Source organism: Sylvia atricapilla, chromosome 9 (assembly GCF_009819655.1).
Source record: "Sylvia atricapilla isolate bSylAtr1 chromosome 9, bSylAtr1.pri, whole genome shotgun sequence".
Taxonomy (NCBI): domain Eukaryota; kingdom Metazoa; phylum Chordata; class Aves; order Passeriformes; family Sylviidae; genus Sylvia; species Sylvia atricapilla.
The window spans coordinates 10,903,804-10,928,973 of NC_089148.1; the positions used below are offsets into that span (position 1 = coordinate 10,903,804).

The 25,170-nt window shown below is 40.3% G+C and overlaps 1 protein-coding gene across 1 annotated transcript in view; it reads right to left on the reverse strand.

The window, feature by feature from the left end:
- Positions 1-11,503: 11,503 nt before the first annotated feature.
- The window catches only part of PDE4DIP (phosphodiesterase 4D interacting protein), a 389,196-nt gene continuing 375,529 nt past the window's right edge, over positions 11,504-25,170 (reverse strand). Inside the window, exon 38 of the mRNA XM_066324837.1 lies at positions 11,504-11,518. The gene's annotated coding sequence lies outside the window, so the exon portion shown is untranslated. The remainder of the gene's footprint in view (positions 11,519-25,170) is intronic.

Genomic DNA, 25,170 nt, shown 5'->3' on the forward strand with positions numbered 1-25,170 from the left:
AGGGAACTCCAGAAGAGTAAGGGGGGTTGTCTGCTGCTGATAAATGAGTTGAAATAATAGGAGGCAATTGTACATAGTTATTTTTGAAATTCTCTAATAGAAAGTCATCTGCCATGATTTGCTATAGCTTTTTTTTTGCACATCCGGGTTAACCCTTTTTGACACTCAGTAGGCTAAATCATGATTTAAAAGGGTTAAAAATAGGTAGGCATAGGATACAGGCAACAGTATGAGCAGGCTGTCATTGCCATCAGAGCAAAAAACCCCTGCAAAACTACCTGCAGGGTCTATTTTGGAGCTGAGTGAACAAAGCAAGTAGAGAATTAAATGCCAGTGAGAGTGAACAAATGCAAACTGTCCCAATTGTGCTCACTTTTATGGAAAATGCGTGGGGTATGGATGAATGAAGGAAGAAGGATAATGTAGGGACAGAAGAGGTGAGGGTGGAAGAAGCAGCAGCACATGAGGTGAGAGTATCTGATTCTTGCTTCTGTAGAGTTTGTGACCTTTCTGTTAACGAATATCACTTATGTTTGGGAAAAGCCTAATGCAGTCCTGCAATCCTGTTGTTTCTTGGTCTTTCACTGCAATCAGACTAAGTTTTTAAATTTTAAATTTACAAAACAGAAAATTTGTCCCTTAGCAATGTTCTTGCTTCTGGCCAGTGCATGTAGGCATGATTTATGCTTTTAAGTAGCTGTGCCCATTGTTATGAGTACATGCTATTGAAGTGTGGTGCTCATTTTCAGCTTGTACCATCATCCTCATGTGTTGTTTTTAGCGTTATTTGTGGTGTCTGGAAAGATTGTGGGGCTGGCAGGAGTTTAGCAGTGCTAACTGAAGCCCCCTTTGGTTGGGACCCCTCCGTGAAAGTTATAGGACTGCTCAGAGCCACATCTATGTGTTGCACAGTTTTCCAGGCAGTCTGGTCTCCGTATTGCAGTCAGTGATTTGATCTTTTATAAATCAGTTTAGTACAGCTCTGGATAATGTTCCAGCCTAATGCCCCTCTGTTGTGTAGTTCCTGTAACACATAATGGACTGGTGAAAACCACAGTCTCTAACCACTCTATTGCCTGTTCCCAGTCCTTTTTCCTTCCTCTATGCCTTATCACTTGTTCCTCTGTCCTCTCCCTTCTCATCAGACATGTAGTTTGGATGCTTTAGGATATTTACTCTTTCACCTACTCTTTCACCTTTCTCTGCCCGATTCCACATTTCTGCTCTATGTGTTTTGTATCAAACTTTCTTCAGGTTTATGGGAGAGGCACGAATGGGGAGAAGGCAGAGCTGGAAGAGCTCAGTCCAGCTATTTTGGAATTCTGAGACGAAATTCATAACAAGCACATTCAGGAGCCTGTGTTTCCTTTACCTTGGGTGTGCAGAGGACAGTTCAGCACCTCTGAGGTGGACACCTGTAGGGAGCCACTGCTGACTTCTGACACTGTCCTCAGAGCTGTAAGGAACCCAACAGGAGGTTCAATATCGATGCCACTTCTTTTTGCCTCTTCAGCAGTCTGGTTATATTCACCCTGGCTGTAATATGTGCATCACTTTCTGGTCTGTATTGTTCAGTATTTTTTCTGCCTTTCTAGTCGGCGGTCAAAGTTTATCAATGAATAATCAGAAACTTTGGAAAAGAACGAGTGTACTACAGAGCGGTATTTTCATGTACAGCTGACTCTGTCCTCACTGTGCATTTTTCAGTTTAAATTGTGTGTATGCACTCATGCTTATATTATATCTAATATATATATTATAATATTATATATATTTGAATATCTAAACTGATATTTGGATAGTAAATTGGTTTGGGGGAGCCGTGTGTGCTCAGCACAGTGGTAACAAGTGATTATAATGGCTGGCAGTGTTTAGATTGCGTATAGATTGTTTCATTCCTGCTGAAAAAAAATAGCTGCCTTTTGCTGAATTGTTGTGGCCTTAATGGGAGGTATCCTCTCTGCCTGTCATGTTTTTCTTCAGGAAAAGAACAGGATATGGAATAGCTTTGACATTTCCTTAGTCATTGCTTACTCATACACAACACACAATTAGTGGGGATGCAAAATTAGCTGAGCTAAGTTAATTTTCAGAGCAGTGGTGAAGAGCACGATATGCCCTGGATTAACACTGTCCTCTTTCTTGACTGCTGTGATCTCCTCAACTGTGTTTTAGCCCTGAAGCACGTTAGTGTTAAGCTTTTGGACCCTTTATAAAACCCAGATGTGCAGCTGAATGGAGTGTTCCTTTTCCTTACTCAGGCTCAAATGTTTCAGTCAGGTTACCACATCACTGGAATAGCATTGCCCCTCTCACAGGGGATGTCACTTCTGCTACAAAGTGATCGTAGCATTCAGTAAAGCAAAATAACTGCACAGTTAGGGGGTACATTTGAGGGAATGGAGGAGCCTGTTGTTTATTGCTTAACAAAAGCCAGGATATATAATGGATAAACTTGTAGCGGTTTATGTTTCTTTTTTTCATTCTGTTCTAGGAAAAAAATTCTCTCTGAAAAGCTAACTGCCTGGGTGACTGAAAAAAAAGTGTATATTTCTAGAAGTTTCTAGTTAAAAATCCTGGTCTTGTTGGTTTAAACTACTGGTTTTGTCTAATTAGACTTTGGGATTTGATTTACCCCTCAGAAATATTTTTATGAACATTCTTTCTTCTGCCCAACTGAGAGACAGTTTGTTGTTACTTTTATGGTGGTTTTTTTTTTCTGGCAAAACTTTGTGTTGCAGCTATTTCTATGTTTCAGTAACATAATACACTCTGGGGGCAGATCTTGGAGATGTTTGACTCTAACGAATACCAGTCACGTGAAAGCAAATACATGATTTATTACATGAGTATATTTTCGATAGTAATGCCTGGAGATTTTTTTAGTGGGGGGAAGGGAGATCAAGAAAGAGGATGCAGTTGAAAGAAATCAGTGGCCAAGTGATGTTGACTGTTACCTCAAGTTAACAGTTCAAGCCTGTGGTTTGCAATTCCAGTGTTGTGAATGATCCCAAAACAAAAACATCCATCCTTTCCACATTCAAGAATAATCTTAAGGGAATTATGTTGTAGAAGCATATCTTAAAATGAACACCAGCAATATTGCTCAGGGCCTCTAAAACTGAAAGCCATTTCTTCTAGTATTTATTGTCTTTGGCAGGATCATTATCCTCTCTTTATATTAACTGCTGCGTGAAGTGTCGTCTTTGTCTTGCCAAAACTTCTGTTCATAATGTAATTTATTCATAGGTTTCTTGCTTTTGATAAAGATTTAAAAATAACGAGCCAGGTTGTGGAATGTGGAATGTGAAACCGTGAGTTCCTTTCCTGAGGCTGAATGCAGCAGTCTGTCATTTGTGCTGTGCAGAGGTGTAAACCCTGAGGAGAGGTGATTGTAAAAGCTGCATTGCTGCAGCTCCGTGAAATCCATAACAGAACAACTCATCTTCTTTTATGAAATCTAAATCTGGTTTCTGAAGATTAATAAATGATAGCCAAGGAGTAGTCATGTCTGACTTTTTCTGTAGGTATGAAGATTTAATCACCTACTCCTCCTGAGTTAATTATGTAGACATAAGCATTTAAATTAGAATTAAGGGCCAACTAAAAAGCCTTTTGATTTTTAAAGGTTCTGAGATTCGATTTCTGCAAAATTTTCTTATGAACTGGTGAATGATAGTGCTTTCAGGCATAACTTACAACCTCCCTAAAACATTAAATATGTTTCTTGATGTGGGAAACAAAGAGTTAACAGATCAACAGAATGTTATAATTTTTGTTACATTGTTCTTAGTATTCATAGTTGCTTTTTTTATCGATGTCTCCAAGGAAGAGAGGTTTCAAACTTCCTCATTAGCACTGTATGTATCGCCCAATTAAAAGAAACAGAAATTTTTGTCACTTGAGCTTCTGAAGCCAAAAGAGAGGTTGTGTCCTGCCTTTATGGCAGTATGTGTTGGTTGTTCTTAGCTAACCAAGGGATGATTGATCAGTTTAAAATTCTGATAAAGCTGAGCTACTAACAGGCTTTCTCTGTTATTTACTTCACCTGTCTGCTTTACAAATAAAGTTTTAGTGCTTTGCCTTAGCTGTAGCTTTACCCACAGTGCAGGAAGAGATGTGTTTATTGTGGCTTTACTATTGTTCCCTTAGCAGTTGAGGCAAGAGATGTTCTAAAAACCTGTGAGCCATCGTGTTGGCCTGGTAAATATTTCTTAGTGTTTGACAACATCCAACTGCTTAAACTCACTGTAGTTACTAACCAGTGGTTTAGTAAAACATAAGTTCAGTCTTGTTACGTTCACAGTAGTTTCCTTTTCTCAAATTACTAAGCATTTTCAAATGAATGTGTAAGTGTCAGAAAAACGAAGCAATTTACTGACAGTTTGAGAGATGAAGTCATGAGAGAGACTATGAAGAGCTTTTGAAGAGTTGATTGAAGTTCCTTTCCTTGTGGATCATGCTAGACACAGGGGATGCTTTAAAAGTATTGACATGAGTAAAAGTCATGAGAAAAACACCTCCATCGATGCCTCTTGGTTCACACTCTTCAGAGATCAGAAAGTTCTTCCCTCTCCCTATAACTGTTTGAAATCACAGCAGTAACTTCACCTTTGCAGCACAGAACCCCAAAAGGAACTGTGTTCATTCTTTGAAGTCCTTGTTACTGCTTCAGTATGTTTTTCTGGGGGATGGTTCATAACTCCTGTCTCCTTTCATGTTGTTGCTGTGCTCTGTGGTCTCTCGCTGACAGCAGCCATCACTGCATGTTGATCTGTTCTTTTCATGGCAGTCTCCACAGCTTCATCCCAGCCCTTCCTTTTGCTGATGGAAGGACTTTTCCTTGGACATACAGAGTTACTCCCTCTGCTGTTCAACTGAGTACTTCAACCTAAGATAGCAAATATTTTATCCAAGTCTTTTTTGTGTAACACTTAACCTTCTGAGGATCTGGTCTGGATTGGAAAAAAGCCCCTCCAAAACAGCCAACAACCCACCCACAGCCCTTTCTGCTGCTTCCATAGGTAATAACCAAGATCAACTTGCTCCTATCACTGCTCATATTTCACATCTCTGCAGTGGTTCCCTTTGTGATATGTGAATCTCAGGATATTCTGAAGACTGCCTAAAGTTTAGAGATGAAGTGGACAGCTCTGATCTCAATTCCCTAAGGGACCTTCTGTCATCTTTTACTCCAGCTGCAAGGTGTGTTCATTAAATGTGTCCTTTCCTAAGGCCTTACAAAATCATTTTTTGGTTGAGCACTGGACCAAAACATTGCCGTGTGTTGGGTATCATGTGGGAAATGTGGAAAATACAGAAGAAGCAGCAAGTTTGTACATTTTAATTTTGCTTGGCATATCATTCACAATCACTATTCACGTAGAGTGAGACCTGAAAATGCATTTAAAAGGGTAAAATCAAGAGAGAGCCAGGAAAATGATGAGTATATATGCCTGAGATGTCTAAGTATGCCTCTGAAACTCTGCAGCCAAGCAAGTTTCACAAGCCTGATGAAGCTGGTCTTCTTTACAGCTAAAAAAGTTTAAATACCTGGTGTATGTATTCAAAAAATGCCCAAAGACTTTGTAGTACAATATTATTTTCCAGTACCTCTCTATGCTTTTTCTGGACTACTTCAACAAGTATTTTAATTGTTACTAGATGTGTTAGTCTCTAATACACAGAGGAAGAAGGTTTTCAGATTTTATACCTTGTAGACCAGGACTGGCTAAAAACACCAGGGAGATGTCCTGGGTTATCCCACAGCTTCCCTCCCCAGGTGGATCTGTGTGGTTTTTGGCATTTAACAAAGAAGATATTTTACTGTAGACTTAACAGTTAAAATTAGTAAACTGAGAAGAGTTGTCAGGTGTCTGAGAATCTTCTGAAAGCAAATTCAGAGTTTGGAATGGTGAAAACTTAATAAAGCTGGGAAAAAGTAATTTGAAATAAGTGTATGGAGATGGCAATAACCAATAGAAAGGTTTGTTCATGCAAGTTTGGCTTTGTTTGGATGTGAATTTAATGTGAAGAGTCTGGGATTAGAAGGTGTTGCAAACGTTGAATACTTGGGTTTTTCCAATACCTTGACCTGGCTGGGTTTTAGGGTAGCACTCTAGGGTAGCACTTTAGGGATGTGAAGGTCTGAAGTGCCAGGTGGAACTGAGCTAATGTGGGATGCCAGTTCTGTTACATGATTTTAGAGCCCATGATGCTGTGCAGATAGTTTTCCATGTTAATAGGTGTAAAAAAAAAAAAAAGGTATGTTCTTCTATATTCATATTTTTAATTTTTTGTTAGCTTTCTACTGACTGCTTCTTTCTCTGGGTAACATTTTTCATTTTCATGTATGCAAATATAAGGAGGCATAGAATCAGCAAAACTTATCTTTCTTCTTTTAACATGTTAAAGAATTCTCAGCCCACAGTTCCCCATCAGAAACAGACCTACAAACCAGGTAACCTCTGTGCTCTGGATTTTTCTGAACAGACACATCAGTGCAAAAATGCTGAGCACCTCTTAGAGCAGAGGCTGTGTCTGTCAGGCAGGATGTATTCATCCCATACTGGTGCACATTCTCTCAAGGGCAAGATATTGCCAGTTACGATTTTGCTAACTTTTGCTAAACTTGGTCTTTCCTTCCCTCTTGCAACCATACAGAACTTTAGTGTCTTGTCTTTCCAGGGAGCAGTGCTGTGTGATTTTGATGTGCTCACTGAGTAGTGCTTTTGGGAACATTTTTCTACACAAACATCCCCTCCCACATGGACATTTAGCTTGAGAAGGTAAAAGAGAAGGTCTTCCAGATTTTGTATTTCAATTTTGCATCCCACTCATGCCCCACTTAAAGCCAGTCTCTAAAAGCGGTGAAATCCAAACAGTTGTTAACTCATAGAAACAACAGACGCATCTGACAAACAGCAGCTCGTCTTTCATACTCATTCACTGACATGGAAACCCCCAGAGAGAGGGAAAGAAGGAGCCTGCTTTGTAAACCTCCTTTGGTGTCTGATAGAAACATGGCATGCTTGCCTTGGTGTTTGGATGTCACCAGGAACTGCTGAGAATGCAAGAGGAAAATAGTTCGGGTTATGGGGAATAGAGGAAAAGATGAGGTTTTTGTAAACAGAGTCAGAAAAACTTTGGAAATAATTACTTAAATCAGCTAGGAAAGCTGCTGGAATGTCATAGTTATGGAGGCTTTTTGGCAGAAGTGGTATTTATTGGCTGGGTTTAGTTTAGCACGGAGAATGTCAACTAAGTATAAAGTTGTTAGTGCTGGAAAACCCTGCTGCAAAGAGGCGTAAAATGCAGCAAGCTGTGTGCTGCACACCAAACCTGGTGTGCCTGAAAAGAGCAGGTTCACACAGACACAGCCAGCATCATTTGAGTGTGCATGTTTTCTAAATACTGATTTATTACCTAGATCCAGCAGTTCTTTCTAGGAATGATTTACCCTAACAAGATAGGGCACAGACGGATTGCAGCATTTTCATGCACAGAGTTGTCTCCTAACTCCTGTGCTGACAAGATTCTGAAAGTGGATTTCAGATCCGGATTTGTGGGAGGGATTTCTTCGTTGACTCTCTATGAAACATTGCATGGAGGAAAATGGAAACCATATGCAATTCACTACACAGATCTGTTTTTCATTTAAATCTTTTCCTGTATTATATTTTCTGCTAGTAGAGGAGAGGGAAACAAACTGCTAGATGAATAGTATGGAGCTTAAAATGAAAGGAGTGTGGTTTCCCTTTTTTTTTTAAGTGAAGAAAAAGATTTGACCAGCAGTATAATTTCGTGTAGGATTCTATATAGAATGAAGATAATGTGTATAGAATGTGTTGGAACATCTGCTAATTTAAGTCTTAGTGAATTGAATTGCTATCAAAGATCTGCAAAGCTGCTGAGTTGATGGAGCTGTAGCACAGGAGAGGCACCACAATGTAAAGGTCTTGATGAACACTGCACACAGGACAAAAGCCTGCAGTAGTGTCTGATGTTCAAAATATCCTTAAGCTGCTGTGGAGTTGTGAAAAATTTCACCATCTCTGAAAACAGTGCAATAGATTTATTGAAGTCTCAGGGTTTACATTTCTTTTGCCTAGTTTTGAACAGAAGTTCAGTTTTTAAAAGTTAACTGTGACTGTTCAGTGCCAAGGTAGTTCCTTGGTTTTTCACAGAGTCTGGGAAAAGAAGCGCTGCAGGAAAAATAGAATAGAGTACACTCTGAACAGAGCTGAGCTTTTTCATGTATTGGATATGTTATACTTGAAGTTCAGGTCTGTGAGTGAAGGACTTAACTGGCTTGAAAGGGAAGTTGTGAAGATCTTCTGCCTCTTGGACTTTTCTGGAACCTGTACAGAATTCAGTGATAATTGCCAGGAACTCGGCAATATGTGTGTGCACATGGTAAACACAGTGATTTCAGGCTGTGTTATCCAGCAGTGTAAACAGCATTTTGGTCAGGGTAATAGTGAAAAATAGCCAAAGGAGATGAATCCCTAGGTCCAGTTTTCTTAGATCAGATCAGATTTAAATCTGCTTGAAAAATAACACCACTATGATAAAGGAACATTGCAGACAGTCGGGAGTGTTTCTGCACCACCTGTCAGCTTCACAAGTTAACAAAGGCTGAAGGACCAGTTTCAGTTGCTAGCTCTCTTTAAAGAGACTGTTGATGTTTTCATCTAACTGTTACAAGAATGCTAAAGTAGCTTCTGAGCAGTAGAAATGCCCAGATCTAGTGACAGTACACACTTTAAACCGTGAAGAACTGCACAAAGGGGCACTGAGCTCGCAAAAGCCATTGAGGGCCTTTGAGAAAGCCTGAGTGGATCACAGGCTGATGTTGTGCAGTTGGCTGAAATCTGTCTTGATTCAATTAACAGCAAAGACTTGAAGGCACATAAGGGCATAACCAAAAAGCAAGTCAGAAAATCCAGGGAATGTTTCTGCTGTTCTGTCAGTGTCGCACAACTCAAATGTTCTCTCAGAGTATTTGAATTCTGAGCAGGAAAAAATTGGAAATGTGATTTAATGGAATGTCACTCTGAATTCCTGCCTTGTGGACATCAACTACAGGAGAGAATTGTCCTTCTTCATCCTGCCTCCTTCTCTATACTTGATTCCTGTATTGGCTCTTTTTAAAAAGTGCCCTGAGATTCTTGCCTGTGAGAGAAGCTACAGAATGATTTGGGTTTGGTGTGGTCAAAACCTTGCACTGTGAGGGGGGGAAAAAAAAGGATACTTTAATTTATGTAATTGTGAAGTGCCAAGTGGACAGGAAGTGTAATCATTGTATCCTTGTGTCTTATTGGCAAAGCATGATTACTACAGTATAATATGTAAACACATCTCACTCATCAAAATACCAAAGAACTCTAGCAAAATTACATTAATCCTTATAAAATATGTTTTCCTGGTACGGTTAATTCCCATTTAATGTTTTCTGCTTGTATCTTTAAACTGCAAGCACTTGAAAATATTGATTGCCTCTGTGTACATCCAGATCTCCATATAAAGATGTGACCCTAAGTTACAGCATTTAGATACTGCTATAACAAAAATATTTACTATTCATGTTTGGCTTGAACATTGTTTCACAGAATCCCATTTGGGTTTTAGTTTCTATTGGGTCCCTTAATTTTGTAGGGCTGGGAATTACTTTGTTTTTTAGGTTGGATAAATCAAAATGCTGTCTTTAGTCTGAAGTTGTCCAGTTAGCTAGGGAAAAACATGTTCTTATGTGGAAAATTTAGCTGTTTGAATGTATTTGAATTATCTGAAATTTTATTTATATGCTTTCCACCTGTTGAGAAATATTTGTGGTGTTTTTTTAGCTTTCGTTCATAATACAAGCTCCTGTTTTGAAACTTCATATTTGGCATACTCTGAGGTATTGACAGACCATTGCTTTGACTAGGAAAAACAATCATGGGCACTTCAAAAAAATAAAAGTTGGTGGTGTCCTTCCCTTCTTGACTTTGAAGATCCATGAGGTATTTGATTATATATAGTCAATATGCTACTATTTTGGAGTCTCAGATAGGTTTAAATATACTGTGCATCCAATTCCAGAGCTGTTAGTGTTTTGTTCATTCATAGAAGGGTTGATAGAAAATTTCATGTACAAGAGGGCAAGTTTGCATAAATCTCCATGTAATGAAACTATTTCTCTTCATGGCCACAGTTCATTGTCTGTTTATTACACCGGCAGCTTTCTTTTTCTAAAAAACTGCACATCTCTTGCAACTACAATAGAATCATACCATAGGAGTTGAAATTAGGTGATCAGTGACAGGAGACAGAGAGATAGTAGAGCATAAGGGCAATGTTTAATTACTTGGAAAGGGATTACCACACCAGCTGTTGGATATGATGGATTACTCAGTCTGCTCATTACAGTGCCACTCGGCTCCCAGCCACCACGGCCCCACCAAACCAACCTGTGCTTACAGGAAGCTGCAAAACTCACCGAAGAAATTGCAGATGATACTCCAAAGAGAAGCCTGCGTGAGGTCTGCACAAACCTGAGCAGAGACTATACCTGTGTATGTGCACAGTGCTTTGTGTAATGAAGAAACCTGCGGGGTTTTGGTTTGGCTGGTTTGTTTGTTTTTTAGTAAGTTGGTCATTTTACATGAGACTTGGAGACTTTGAGACACAATGATACTGATTCCATCCACAGGAGGGTATGCTGAAAAAGCATTAACTCAGGGAAGAGAGAAGGCAAGGAAACACCCTAATGCCTCAGTGCTTTAAACATTCTGAAGAATTAAATGTATTTATTGATAACGTGTTGAGAATAAGCAGTATGATTGGAGTGAAGACTGAATCAAGATTTTTGCTCTTGCCTTCGTCATAAACTTATTTGACTTAGAGCAAATTATTTCTACTTTGAGTTCTTTCTCTTTTCTGTAAAGCCTTCAGAAGAACTTGTTGAAATGCAATACAAAGTGTTTGTTTGGGGCTGTGATAAAATAGTAGCAAAAAGCAGCTTGTAGAGAAGGTTTGAAGTTAGGCAAGAGACACTAGGGAATTATGCAATGGGAAGTGGTTTATGTGTAAAGGTATGTTTTATAGCATGTAAGATTGAATTCTGTCCCACAGAATCTCCTGCATTGTCCCCTTTATGATAACTCTCGGAAGTCCTGCATTTGAACAGCTACAGGGGAAAAAAAGTCTTTATATAATATATTGCCTCTGTCTCACGACAAGAGGTTTACAGAGATTGGTTTGTTTGGATGCAGCCTGACTAGAATATTATCTGTCAGTTAGTGCCTCTGGATCCTTAACACCTGTAAAATTTGCCTAAGACTACACTGAACTTCAGTGCACTGGATTCAATTTGGACTTTGAGTGGAGTCTCCTTTGCCATGTGGCCTGAAGGGTGTATTCTGTATTTTTCCATCTGTGTTTTCAAAACCACGTCTCATCTTTCAGTGTCCTGAACTGTTACCATCACCATTTATCAGCTCTGACTTAGGGGACCTTCCAGTCCTTGCCCTGGTGACTTTCCCTCTCCCACTGTTGTATCTGTGAGCCACGATCTCCGAAGAATTGCCAACTGGAGGATTTAATATTGCAATTCTTTGTGCCCCCAGTCCCTTTGCTCCCCAGAACCACTCTAGTCCCGCTTAACCATTTAGCCATTAATCCATGAGTACTCTGATGGACGTCTGGTTTTTATTTTTCCTTTTATTCTTCTGTTGTTTTGTTGTTTTGCACTCCTCCAGTCATATAGAAGGAAAAAATTGTTAGTTTGTGGACAGTCTTTCATAATCTGAGGCCTTTCTTAAACCACATGAAATTGAGTTTGGAAAGTACATCCTCTGGAGCGGAACCTGTGGAAAGCATGCCTGGGTTATTCACCTGCTGCAGTCTAAATCTCCCACAGAATTTTGCATAAAGGTCATATTTATCTTCACTACTGATCATAAATGTCAATATTTTAAAGTAATGACTAAATATGTCTGTTAAAGGCCAAAAAACTAATGGCAAATTCCTTTTACATAGGGTATGTGCATGTAATTAAAGAAAAACATACTTTAGAGCCACGAAGTCAGAAACGAGGCCTTACTTTATAGTATCAGAATGTAACATCAGGGAGAGCTATTAAATGTGTACCCAATTCATAGTTGTTTGTGTAGAATCTGATGTTTTATACTGCTTACATTTATGAAGGTTTTGGTGATTCATTCTTTTAGTGTAGCTTTGCTACTGTCAATGAATGTTGTTCTCTTGTATATCAGAACATGTTTATCTGACTGAGTCTGTGTTAAATGGTTTTGGTGAAATTGATCTTACTTCTTTTCCATAGGTGAATCATAACTGTGTTTCATTTGTTTACCCCTAATTATCTTCGCCAAGATAATTTGTGACTTGGTTTGCAATTATAGTGATATAACTGATCTGAGGCAATTAAATTGTTCAGTATGGCTTGTGGGAGTAAATGTTGTAGAAGTAGCCTCATCTTGTTAAGATTTGCTAAATCTCCAGGTTCTTTTTTCTGTGGACCTTGGGATGTATTTATGAAGAAAAGGAAAGTGGAGCCTTTGTCAGTAAAGGAAAAACAGCAGGAAAGATGCCAAACAAATGCTGTCAGATTCAAGGATGGAGAAGTGGGGAGGGCTACAAGCTTGAGCAGGGGAGCAGGCTCTGTGGCAGAGATTGTCTCGTGAACAGGTGGCACTACAAGCCTTAGCATATGTTGTTAGAAAATCCACAAGGAGCCTCAATAATATTGGCAGCCTCCCAGAAATCTTCATATGATGGTTGTAAGTTTAATGATAAAAATTCAGCTTGGCAACAGCAGCTAAGTACTCCAAGGGTTTGTGGTGCAAATGCAGGTGTCTGATGCTGAAAGAGCATCCAAAGGTTGGAGTAGGTGTGCTTGAAGACTTTGCTGATTAAGAAATGAAGGCATTGGTATTTAGTTAACCCTTCAGTCACAGCTGGGTAGCTGCTTAGGAAGGAACATGAGTTCTGTCTTCTGCTGTGTGGAAACACAGATCATTACATTTGGCACTTTGTGTCTATTGTGCCTAAATATGTTCACCTGGACCGGGTTTGAGCAGGTGAAGGACATTGAACACTCCCACTAGGCAATTAAGGGTTAGTCCTAGAGGCTCTTTCTGTATATATTCATTACTTGCTATTCACAGTGGTTTGCTAATACTGTTCCCAACAATATTAATTTTGAAACAAAGTTGTTTCTCTGGTGTGCACGTGGGGAAAAATCCTGCTTTGCTGTCCTGTAATTATCTCTTATAAGTCCTGAAAATGAATGAGCCTGTTTGTGCCTTTCAGTGTAGACATTATGTATTGAGGGCATTGCTAAAGCATGGTTACGTACGTTAACAGAAACGTACTCTCCTTGCTTCCATACGGCTTTGTAATAAAGTCACATTTCACTGCAAAGGGCTGCAATCTGCTTTCCATCTCCATTAAGACTCACTGTAAGCCATGCTATGAAAATTCCTGAATGAAAGGCAAAATTGGAGACCTGCTTACCTGTTTCCAATAGAAATGAGAAACCCAATTTAGCTGAAGTGTTTACTCCGTCTAGTGAAAATCTTGAATTTGCTAAGGGTATTTCCTTCAGAACTTTCCTTCAGTACCAGTTTCTTCCCAATGTCAAAGGGAAAGTTTAAGAATTCTTTCAAGCCTTGGACAGCGTGGAAAGCAAGCAGAAAAGAGGATGGATACTCAGGGAGATAACCACACCTCTGCTTGTAATCTTCTTAGTGATGACTGTTTGAGGACTAGATTTTCATTTTACTACGTTCTGATGCTCACTGCCTTACTTGCTCACACAGCTGTGAGAGAGTGAAGCACAAACATTAGTTTGCAAAGTTCTGTTTGCTTTTGCCCAGCAAAAAATACCCCAGTGGTTAAAGGAGGTGAGTGAGCCAGAATTAGCTGAGTACCAGAAACTACAGGATGTATTTGACTTCAGGAGTGTGGCACAGATCCCTGGCTGAGCTGGCATGGAGTTTTCCTCCATGAGCTCTCAAAGTAAAACCAATGAGACCTGATTATATAGGATCCTTCAATACTATTTTTATGATTGTTTTTTGAAACAGAGCCAGCTTAATAAGCATTGCTTTGGGACATTTCCTTGGGAGCTATGGAGTAAAAGTATCATGTGTGTATTTGTCCAGTGCCACCTGCTGAGCCAACAACTGCAGTGTGCACTGGGTCTCTTCCCTCGTAGCAGTTGATGCTCTGATAGTCTAACTCAGGTATAAAGGCTACTTTATGCTGCCTTGGAGGACATGATTCCAGAAATTTGTATGAGCTACTTTCTGTTTTTCTTTCAAGTTGTGCTGGGTAGGATTTGTGCCCTCGCCTGCAGTCCAGAGCTTCTGCTCTACTAAACAGCTCCAAGGTCTCCGGTAGCTTTAAAGGGAAAATGGGGCTTATTTTATGTGTTACTATTTTCCTTGTATTTTTTGTAAGAGAGCAATTAAAACGCTATTTACTATAGGTTGCCCTCCAACCCCCACCCCCACCCTTCTTAATTGTTTACTTGGAGCTCAGAGAGCACAGTTCATTGTTAGGAAGAAAGAGAATAATTCAGACAACTTGGTCAATCAGTCTGCAGCTTGTTTTAATTTTTACACTGCCTCTATTGTGTGGAAAATATGACTTTTATGAGCATGATAGTGCAACCATGAAATGAGAGTTTTTGCAAATGTTACATGCATAAAATGAGTAGGTTTCAAAAATTGATTCTGTACTCTTAGACGAGACTGTCAGTCAGGTTGTTGCAATGTTTTTAGATGTATGCTGTACAAGTATTACAACCAGAAATCTACATGAAAGGAATATTGTTTGCAAAGTCAAGTACTCAGAAGCTGGGAACATAGTAGATTTATGGTTGTTTGCACAAATGTAATTCTCTCCTCTTGTATGTGCTTTCTGCACAGTGAATGAGGCAGGAGTCCTGGAGAAAAGTAGTGCACACTCACGGAATCAGATACTTAATCACAATGCCTACACACATGGAGCGGAATGGAGGTTCCGTGTGCAGCCATAAATCTGGCGTGCCCCGACTCTCAGGTACTTGATGTTGAAAGAATTTTACTCGAGTTGTAACACTGGTTGGCTTTGGGTATGATTTCTTAACTTTAAGAAGGAAGGAAGACTAAAAGAGTTTATTCAAATCTTGAGGTAGGATGCAACTCTATCGATGGAGGTTCAGGGTGAGGGACTGAGCTTCACAGCTGGTCCAGTTCTCAAGTGTCACAGTGGAAACTGTGGGAGCACTGCAGTGCTGGGGAGATCAGCTGTGTTTGCCCCAGTAATAAACTTACTGTAACCACTCTCTCTGCCTTCTAGACCTTCACCCTCCAGCACTGCCAGAGGAGTTGTAGGGGTTAGCAGTGGTAGCTGGCAGGATGAGAAAATTGTCTCAGTTCAGTGCAATTCATTGTCAGAGTCAGGTATTGTGACAAATGCCCAATGCAAGATATTTCCTTTCTGCGCGAAGAAAAGCGAAGAAGAATTTCATGGGTTGGAGAAAAAATATTGTAAAATCTCCTGGCTTCAAGAGCTGTTTTGGGTTTGTTGTTTGGGTTTGTTGTTTGGGTTTTTTTTTTTCCTCTGCTGTGTCTTATCAAGAGCTACAGATTTGAGAGATCTTCAAAGATTCATCCATAAGATGGGTTAACAACGGGAAATGTGAGGGAGTTAGTTTTAGATTAGTATTGTCTGCTGAATTCAAAATGGTGTTACAACCAGATTGACTCTTGCAGCGTTCATCAAGATTTTTGGAAAAAGACTAGGTGGTTTTAAGAAGGTTCAATTTATATTCTGTAAAACTCCCATCACATCTGATGGATAATTGTTCAAATATAGGAGCCATCTTGCACAGAATCAGCCAAACCAAAACAACCTGTGGCTGTCCAGCTATTCCTGCCAGCAGTGAACTGCTTCTGGGTAAGCTTCAGGAACTGGGCACAGTTTGTCTCCCTTGTAACCCTGCCTTTACTTCTACATCTCAGCCTGGAATTGCCTGAGCTCTTTGGACCCCAAGTGGGATTTGTGCATCCAGCGCTGTATTTGGGTCACAAAGTTTTGGGTCACAGTCAAATTCTTGGTCTTTGACCCCCCTCACCTCAGTTGTGTAGCTCTCATGTGGAACTGCACTGATCAGAAGTGTAATGTGAAACTGATTTTGCAAAACAATAAATTGCAGAGAACTTGAGGAAACAGCTGGTTTTGGTTAGTAAATTGCACATAAAATACAGAACATCAGTAAATGGAAGGCTTGGCCCCAGGAGAGGAGAAGCAGGGTTTAGCCCCCTTGCTTTCCCTGTGCTGGTGATTGGTTTGAGCTCACTTGTTTTTGGCCCCAAAGGGGGCTGTTCCAGCAGCCTGGAATAGCCAGAGCATTGCAGAAGCTCAGTCACAACCTTTGTGTCTGCCTTTGCTGGAGATTGTAAATAGCAAGTTACAGCAGCAAGGAATGGGAGCTGCCCATGGGAATGCCACTGACAGAGGCATTTCCCAGGTTTCTGCATTTCCACCTCTGTAAACCCTGGTGGTGGCCAGAGTGGCATAATCCACTGGGCTAGCTGGACCCCAGGTTCAAAATGCTTCTGTCCTTGCAATGGCTTATGATTTGCAAGGCGAATGAAATCACACCAAGAAAAACCTAAAAACTATCCAACCCCCCCTCCCCCAAACAAACAAATTAAAAAAAAAAATCCTTTTGCAGTTAATGCTGAGCAACTAGAGTATTCATGAGGTTCACACTAACTACAGTAATAAATGTAGTTGATATTGAATTAATCTTACCAATTTGATGCATGTGGTAAGGATGATGGCTGCTTTAATCCTTACTGTACCAAAGATGTATAAATGTAAATTGTGTTTTCTGAACTGGAGCTCTCTTTAATGTTGACTTCTAGCTGTGTTGCAGCTAAACCCGTGCCCAGATCCAAAGCTGCAGACGCTCACACACAATTAATCTCACAAATTTATGAATGCCAGAGCATGGAGCAAAATGAAAACAACTGGAGGAATGTATAAGGGGAATAATTGGACTGTATCCAGATGTGCATGTGTAAAACATCACTGACTGACTCCTCCCCCATATCCTGCCTGAAGAAAGGAATTTTTTTCACAAATAAACTGAGTTATTTGAAAGAAGTTGTGGTGTCTGAATGAAATCTAATAGGCAGGATTAGTGGTAATTAGGTACATTCTTTGCTCATTGGTTTTTTTGTTTTGGTTTGGTTTTTTCCAGCTCTTTAAGTATCAGCGAATCTAGCAGATTCTTTGCCATTTCAGTGTTAGAGATGGAGCTTTTTCCTCGTGGATTTGAGCTGCAGGATAGTACAGGGGAATCACAAGGATTGTGTGTTTTTTGTGTTACGCCTTGAAAATTTTATGAGCACTATCAGGCATTTGTAGATGCTGTATCAGGATTTTTTTGTGGTGAAAGTTGGGTAAGAGGGACACTTGAAAGTTTTTATATGAGAGAATTTACTAAACAGAAAGGGGTAAAAAAAAAAGTGGCCCTTCTTGTGTTGTATTTGCAGATTGGAGTGGAAAGGAAGGTGGTAAACATGCTGTTACCCAGAACTAGTTAAATGTCAGGCTCAGGACTCACAGCACACGCAGGCAGGGCCAGCATCATTCCTCTGCCACCGCTGTTTGCTCTTACTACAGGCAAGGGAAGGCGAGAAAGGAAGGAAAAAAAGCCTAGACTGGAGAAAAGTCAACTTTTGCTTTACTGCTTTGTTGATTTAAAAAGAAATAGATAAATCTGGCATTTCCCTTACTCTTTTGATGCACTTTTTCTATTCTTCGTCTTCAATAAATCTTGTTGCCCACCTTTAAACGCTTTTGTGCTTTCTCAGCACAAACTTTTCCTAGACATTTTGTAACACTTATTTTTCTCCCCAAATTAAAGTAGCAGAAACTTTGGCTGAGTTTCACAAAACACCCTCACCGGCTTGCTCTACTGTCTGGTTCTGTACCCAAGTAGGTTGAGAAAAAAGGAAAGAAATAGCACTGAATCTTCTTAAAAGCTGCAATCAATACTTACTGCGGGGAAGGTTCGTAATGTTCTGATTCTTTTTCTAGTCCTTGCTCACACAGCACTGTCCCTGAAGCCAAGGACATGAAAATAAAAAAATTCTTTGGGGTTTGGACCATGAGACTGTAGCCACCTCCCTCCACTAAAGCCTTTATCACAGAAGGACTCTGTGCCGATTTCTTTTCACAAAATCTTGTTTTGGGCTTCGCCCTTTATTTTAGCTATGCTTAAAATGGGGTTGAAGCAATATCACAGTTTGGCTGCTGTTGAAGGGATGGGTTAGGCTTTCTGTGCTCCAAGAAGTTAGACTTTTTTCCCTCCTCTAATGGAAAAGGACATGCTAAACTGTGCAGGCAGGCTCGTAGCATTTCCAGGGATGTAAAATTCTTGCACTTACACTGAGCAAACAAAGAGGCACGATGTGGTTTCTACACCAGGTATAAAAGTGCCTGGCACAAATCTGATAGAATAGAATATGTGTATATGTTTTTGAACTTAGTGTCACAGTGTTTCCACTAGAATAGAGCTATAGATATTTTTGAAAAATAGTCATAGTCCTTGGACAAATAACTCCAGAGGTTCATCTGAAAATGTTTTATAGTTGGAAAGACTCTTTATAAAAAAAGTAAGTTTCAGAGTTGCTGCAGCTCGTTGTGTTGCTTCGCTGAAACTGCAGCAGCTGTCGAGGTGAGATGGAGTTGCCTTGGCAACAGCACATATTGTATAACAGTACCACACCACCATCAAACCAGTGAGGTGAGAAGCAGTTTAAAAGCATTACTAAATTTTTATGGTACGTGTGCTACAATTTCAACCTTGTGGTTGGCTGAGTTTACTCAGTGTAGCCTTCCTGGAGCCCAGAAAGCTCAACTGCTGAGTCCTGTTCAGTGAAGAAAAGGGAGGGGGGAATCCCCAATTTGTGTTCATGTTTTTTTTCTTTAAATGCTGAAGTTAAGCTGTCTCTGTCTAACTGGTTTTTTTAAATTATGCTTATGCTCACAAAGCAGTTAATGTTTTACCTAAACTCATTTTGCTCTTCTTTTCATAACTTCTATTCCAAATGTTTTTCACTGTTTTGAGTAATGCAAGCAGGAGATATTTAGAAAAATCGATTAAAACTTAGCAGAGAAAGCCCCCAAAGATGAAACTGGCCAGGTTTTATGGTTGCATTACAAATATGGGCATTTAACTTACGTCATTTTTGATCACACACAGGTATTGTGCTTTCTTTCCAGTTTGTTGGTTTCCAGTCCTTTGTGCTTCCCACAGCTGTTTAATTTAATAAAACATAAAACCACTTCCCACCTCACTATTCACAAGGGATATCTGTTGTGTGCTCCTCCCCCTATATCCTGGATTCAGCCAGAGAACTTCAAATCTATTATTTTATGAGACCAGTGGCCTCTAAGAGATCTTTAAGGCTCTTGTCTGAATTTATTTACTAACAAACTATGTCTTGGTGGAGAGATTGATTAGCCATGTGAATTTTTCACTTACCTTCGCATATTGCACTTCTCGGTCCATTTTGACAAAGATTCAGATCACCTTATGTCTTTTTTGGGTGGTGATATTTAATGGCATTAATTAGAAACCCGGCAAAAAAACAGGGGGTAGGTAATTTCATGCTTTTAAACTTAAATCTGAAAATAAACCAAAAAAACCCCACCTTGAACAAAAGCATGGCATGAACCTTAAGCTGAGGGGGAAAAAGCAGCAAGAAGAGCAAGTGTTGTGAAAACGCTGCAAATCACAACCACCTGGTTAGAGTAGCGAGTCCCATGTAGATTAAAGAAGAACTGACTTCAGTTGCAATGTTCAAAAAACAAACATACAAGACGCTGCCCAAAGCTCTAGTTAATAATTACTGCAAACAGCTTGGAGCCAGCCCAAATTGTCCAGGACTGTTGGATCCTCTCAGGGGTTCATGCATACCACAGTGATTATTGCATGCTTTTCCAAGCTCCGTTGTGTGCTCTTGCTCCTGGGATGTGGTGCCTCTAGTGCTGAGCTGTGGAACTCTGTGACAGAGCTGTCTCAGCAGGGATGGTCACATTTCTGCTCCTTGTGGTCTCTCCATCTGTGGGAGCTGGTTTGAAGTGTGCTGGACAGACCTGAGAAATGTTTCTTGTGCTGGGAGCTGATGGAGCTATAGAATATATTGCAGAAGTTACTCATAGCATACCTAAGTGCTGTTGGAGTTGCTGCTGCTGAGTTCTTCAGGATCAGAGGATATTCCAGAGCATCTCTCCTGCTCAGTCGTATTTCAGGCACCTGTGCTGATGACCTGATTAAAATTCAGGGCTCACTAACCTAGGTGTAGCCCTTTGGAACCAGATCTGTCCTACTTCCAGTTCTTCATTCAGTTCAGAGTTGCCATGTGTAGCATGATACCCTGGTGACAAAGAGCAATCTAGCAGGGCGTACTTCTCTGTCCTTAGCACAGGTGGGGCTAGATTCTCTCTGCCAGTGTTGGTCCCTCTAGCAAAGGATCTTTGATATTTGTGGATTTTGAGCACAAGGGAGAATAAACTCAAGTAATAGTGATGAGGGAGGGATCTGTCCTTTCAATAGACTTTAAATCCTACCAAACTCTCTAGTCTGAGCACTACTTTGTTACTAGTCCGTGCAGTTTGTTGTGCAGTTCCACAGCTTTACACTTTGTACTTATTTTGAGTAAGGTTGTGTGGAGGCAAATCTTACCACTTTGTAAATAATTCTTATTTTCCTAACGTGACATGGTTTTGCAACCTTTGAAATAGGGCCTAGCTCCAACATCAGAGGAGTGTATGTTACTGGGATACTGCCAGATGGCCTCCAGACTTTTACTCATGGTGACAAGGCTTGTCAGTCCTTGGGGCAAGAAATGTTACAAATATTTTTACGTTGCCGTTGTGGAATATTCCTTAGATGTTCCCACAGTGTAGGTGATGGTAACATCCAGTTACCAGTCCTGAGTTTAGCAGTAGGTTGACAGAATCTGCATTTCTCAGACCTGCCCACCTTTTCCTGCTCCCATTGCATCACAGACCCATCTGAATGTATATTTTTCCCAGTTATCAGAATATGACCCGAGTTCTGCTGAGCCATCTCTCTTCATTAACCACAAGTAAGAAACATAGCGACTATAGAACGTTGTTGGCTGGAACATTTTGTTAATTGCTTGTTTTATTAGCTTGGGTGAGTGAGCTGGCCTATTAAATATTCCAGTGGTTTTAAATAATGGTTTAATTTTTGAAAGGTATTTTCTGTTTGCTGAGGCAACCAAATTACTGTCTTGGCAGTCAGAGTACAACATATGTACTGGGGCAAAAACTCTGAGGAAGGGGATCAGAAAACTGGGTAGTATGTCAGGCTGGCAGTCGTGACGATCATTTCTGTGTTCTGCTCCAAACATTTGGGTTTTTCCCCTGTGCATCTTTGAAGGTGATTTTATCCTGGTCCATAGAGAAAAGGTATCACTCTCTTTGATTTGTTGATAACATTCCATTGGGGAATTGTATGGTAGATGTGCGCCATTATTCCTCTTCTACATTCATTTGGGGGCTATCTTACTCATAGGTCAGCTCCTTAAAGGAATGGTATTTGAATTCATTCTGTGTCTCTTCAGAATGGCAAATGGGAGAGGCTGATATTTGAATGCACTCATTTTGGAAGAATTCCCATAATGCTTTCTTTTGCCTTCATGTCCTTTCTCTGCTGGTACTGAGGGCACAGACCAGCATCTGCCTATGCTGTAGGTAGAGTTGTTGAATTTTGTCCCGAATTGTTGTTCATATTTCAAGTCTTGCTGTCTGTCCGTGCCCATGGTTGCCATCACCACTGAGAGCAACATTCCCTCTTCTTGTGGAATATTACGCTGAATAGCTCAGTGGATTGTCCTGATGGTCACCTTGGTGTACCCAGCCAGGGGAGGAATGAGAGTAGTCCTGAAGCCTCATGTCTCTCAAACTTGATGCCATTTGCAGCAGGAATAGCAAAAGCCCTCTGAATGTCCTCTCTGAAGCTCCTCTAGGTCCAGCTGGGAAAGGTCAGGCAGGTGATGAATACACAGGGTGTAACTCTGGTAGCACTGGTCCCATTTTGACCTCAGAACATATGTGGGCTTGAAGCCCTCTGTGCCCTGGGCATGGAGACTGCTGCAGCTGTGTCTGCAGTCTGTCTGCAGCAGCTTTGACTTGGCTACTGGGCGTCTGGGAGTCTTGAATAAGTGACCAACCAAGGCCCTTCTTTTCTGGTTAGAAAAGGTGACCATGGGGTGAACAAGTCTTTCAGGCAGTGCTGGCATATGGCCTTAGCTGGAACACATCTATTCTACTGACTGCTAGAATGTGGGGACTCAGCGAGATCAACACACTGGAACAGGCATGAAAAGAAATCATTTAAGTATGAGTTGATGTACCCGTCTGCTTAAAGTGAAATTTGTTATTTTTTTCGCATTCATGGAGTCACTTAAAAAGTGGGAGAGACAGGAGATTGCATGAGGATGGTAAAAAGCATCAGTGTAAAAGATGGCAGTGTGAAAATAAGGAATGTTCTAGTTTAATTAATGTGGTATTAATCACTGCAGATGAGACTGGCTACAGGGCTGGGTACAGTATCTCTCCTGTTATTTGTTTTTATATAACTTATGGTCAGTCTTAGGCTATTGATAAAGATCATGAAAATGGACTGTAACTTTCACTGGTGTACGTAGCTTTTATGTGATCCATCATCTGTTAACAAGAGACATCCCATGTGCTAATGCATATTTCTAAGCATATCTATGTGCTATCTATCTCAATTTTTTTCTTTTCATTTCCCACTTTTGCAATACTCTTATTTTCGTTGCCTGGCTAACAAGTGAGAAGTAAACTCAGGGTAGTGGTTTAAACATTTTGCAAGGAAGAATAGTCTTGTAACTAAAACATAAGATGAAAAGTTAAAAGTTATGATTGGGTTTCTGATTCTCCTGTTTATCTTGTTGTTAAACTCACTGTAAAGAGATAATGTCAACATAAAATCAGACTTCAGTCTGCAATTTTCTTATCTCTTAGATGTAAACAAAACTTTACCATAATGAAAAAGCTAAGGAAAGAAAAATCTCCACTTTTGACACTGTGTATATGACAGCATTTTGAAAAGTAGCAATTCCTGTCCTGAATCAGATCAGTGTCTTTGTCAAAGCAGCAAATGCCAGATGCTCAAGAGGAGCTAAATCTAATAGAGTGCTGCAGCCCCACTGCAATTGGTCTGGGCAGCATTTGGGTGCCTCCCTGGCGTTAGGAACTTTATTTCCTTGCATGGGTGCCTTCTTCCTTTTCTAATGCAGCTGGGAGCATCCATAGGAAAGGATTTCTTGAGTCACACTGAATTCTCAGTCTCAAGGATGCTTGGCATCAGTGCAGGTCCTAGCTTAAGTATGTGCTTTGTTTAAAGAAAGTTCTGTTTATCAGTTTTCACAGAGGAAATGCAACAGTCAGCGTCTTGTTAGATTTCATCTTCTGTTTACATTGGAGAAAACAATATTCACAAACACAGAAAATTAATGCTAAAGCTACAGAATGGTAGGTGGGTGCTTAGAGGAACAGGTAAAACCTGACACTACTGAATACAGTATTGGTTTTTTGTTTTAGATTAAAACATCAAATAAATGTGTCTTTGATTGCAAACTCACTGAGAAAAACCTGTGCATCTTCCCTGTAAGACTTCAATTTAATAATTAGTCTTTATAGAGAGTGCATAGATCTGCTACAGAATGCATAAAGTCAAAAAAAAAAATACTTCCTGAGCATTTAAATGCCAATGGCCAACAGTGGGTTAAAAATCCTGCACATTTTTGGTAACGTTAGAAGCCCCGATGGGTGGAGTAGGCAATGGGCGTTGTAGTGTGGATGCTTTGCTAACTCTTTGCTGTGCAGCTGCAGGACAAACACACTGAAGCCATGGCCAGCAGCAAAGTGGATTCTCGGGGAGCTCTGTTTCTAAAACCCTTCTCTGTGCAGGAGAGATTGAGTGACTTCTGGTGCAGGAGGAGCAAGGCTTTTAACTGTTTTCTAATCACTAGATTTTCTGGTAAATACTGTAGAAAAAGCGTCGCAAGAACAGCTTTAAGGAGTTAAGAAAGCTCGTTAGCAACCAGTTGCCAAATATCTGTTTCTACATACTCCACACAAGTTAGAATAATCAAATTAAATGAAAGGTGGTTTTTTTGCGTCTGGTTTTGGATCTGGAAATAAGTTGATACAGACAGATTCACTGGACAGTTTAATTGCTGTAATAAATTTGCAGTAAACCTCATGAAAATAATATTTTCTTTTTTCACTGTGAAGACAGATACATCCCTACATAAAGAGAAGTTTGCTTCCTCCTTTGTCTCATTGTTGACAACTGTAAATTTCAGTTAGATTTTTGTAATGGGTAACTACTCATAAGAAATCCCCTCTGTATGAAATAATGTGGAGAGTGTAGGCATCCACAGAGGTAGTCAATAAGCTGTGCTGCCAACAACAGAAATTCTAGCAAGAAATGGTTTTTTATTATGCTTTGCAAAAATAGCCTCTGAAGATTCCACGCGGGTGCTTTGTGGGAGGGCATTCCACACTGCGGGAGCAGAACGAGTGCCTTTAGGCATCTGAGGTCAAAATGTGGACAAGGACTTCAGACATTTATAGCTGTGTTTCTCCCTGCTTACAAAAAAAAAAATACTCAACAGTTTAGGGACAGTTTGTATAGCAAGCTTAACTTGGGGCCAGCACTGTATTGGCACAAGTTACGTGAAACGTAGAATTCTAAGTTCTTCATTATTTCCATCATGGTCTTCTTTTTTGCCTACAGTTCACAAGTTCCTGCAGCCTTCATGTGAGACATGTGAATTGATGCTTTTCTGTAAACTATTTGCCACTGAGATGATGGACCAACACCCAGCTCTACCAAATGGAAAAGATGAGTAGCTACTCCTGGGCTAGGCTGGTACCCAGCCAGGAGGGATAAAGGAAGGTGTAGTGCTTTATTTCCCAGAGCCTTGAGCCCTTTGCTTTTGAAGCAGACCCAAATGTTGACCTCCCCAATGGAAGATAAAGGTTCCTAGATGGATTGAGTCTCCTGCTCAGCTGGACTCGCTCCTCTTGCCTGGGTTT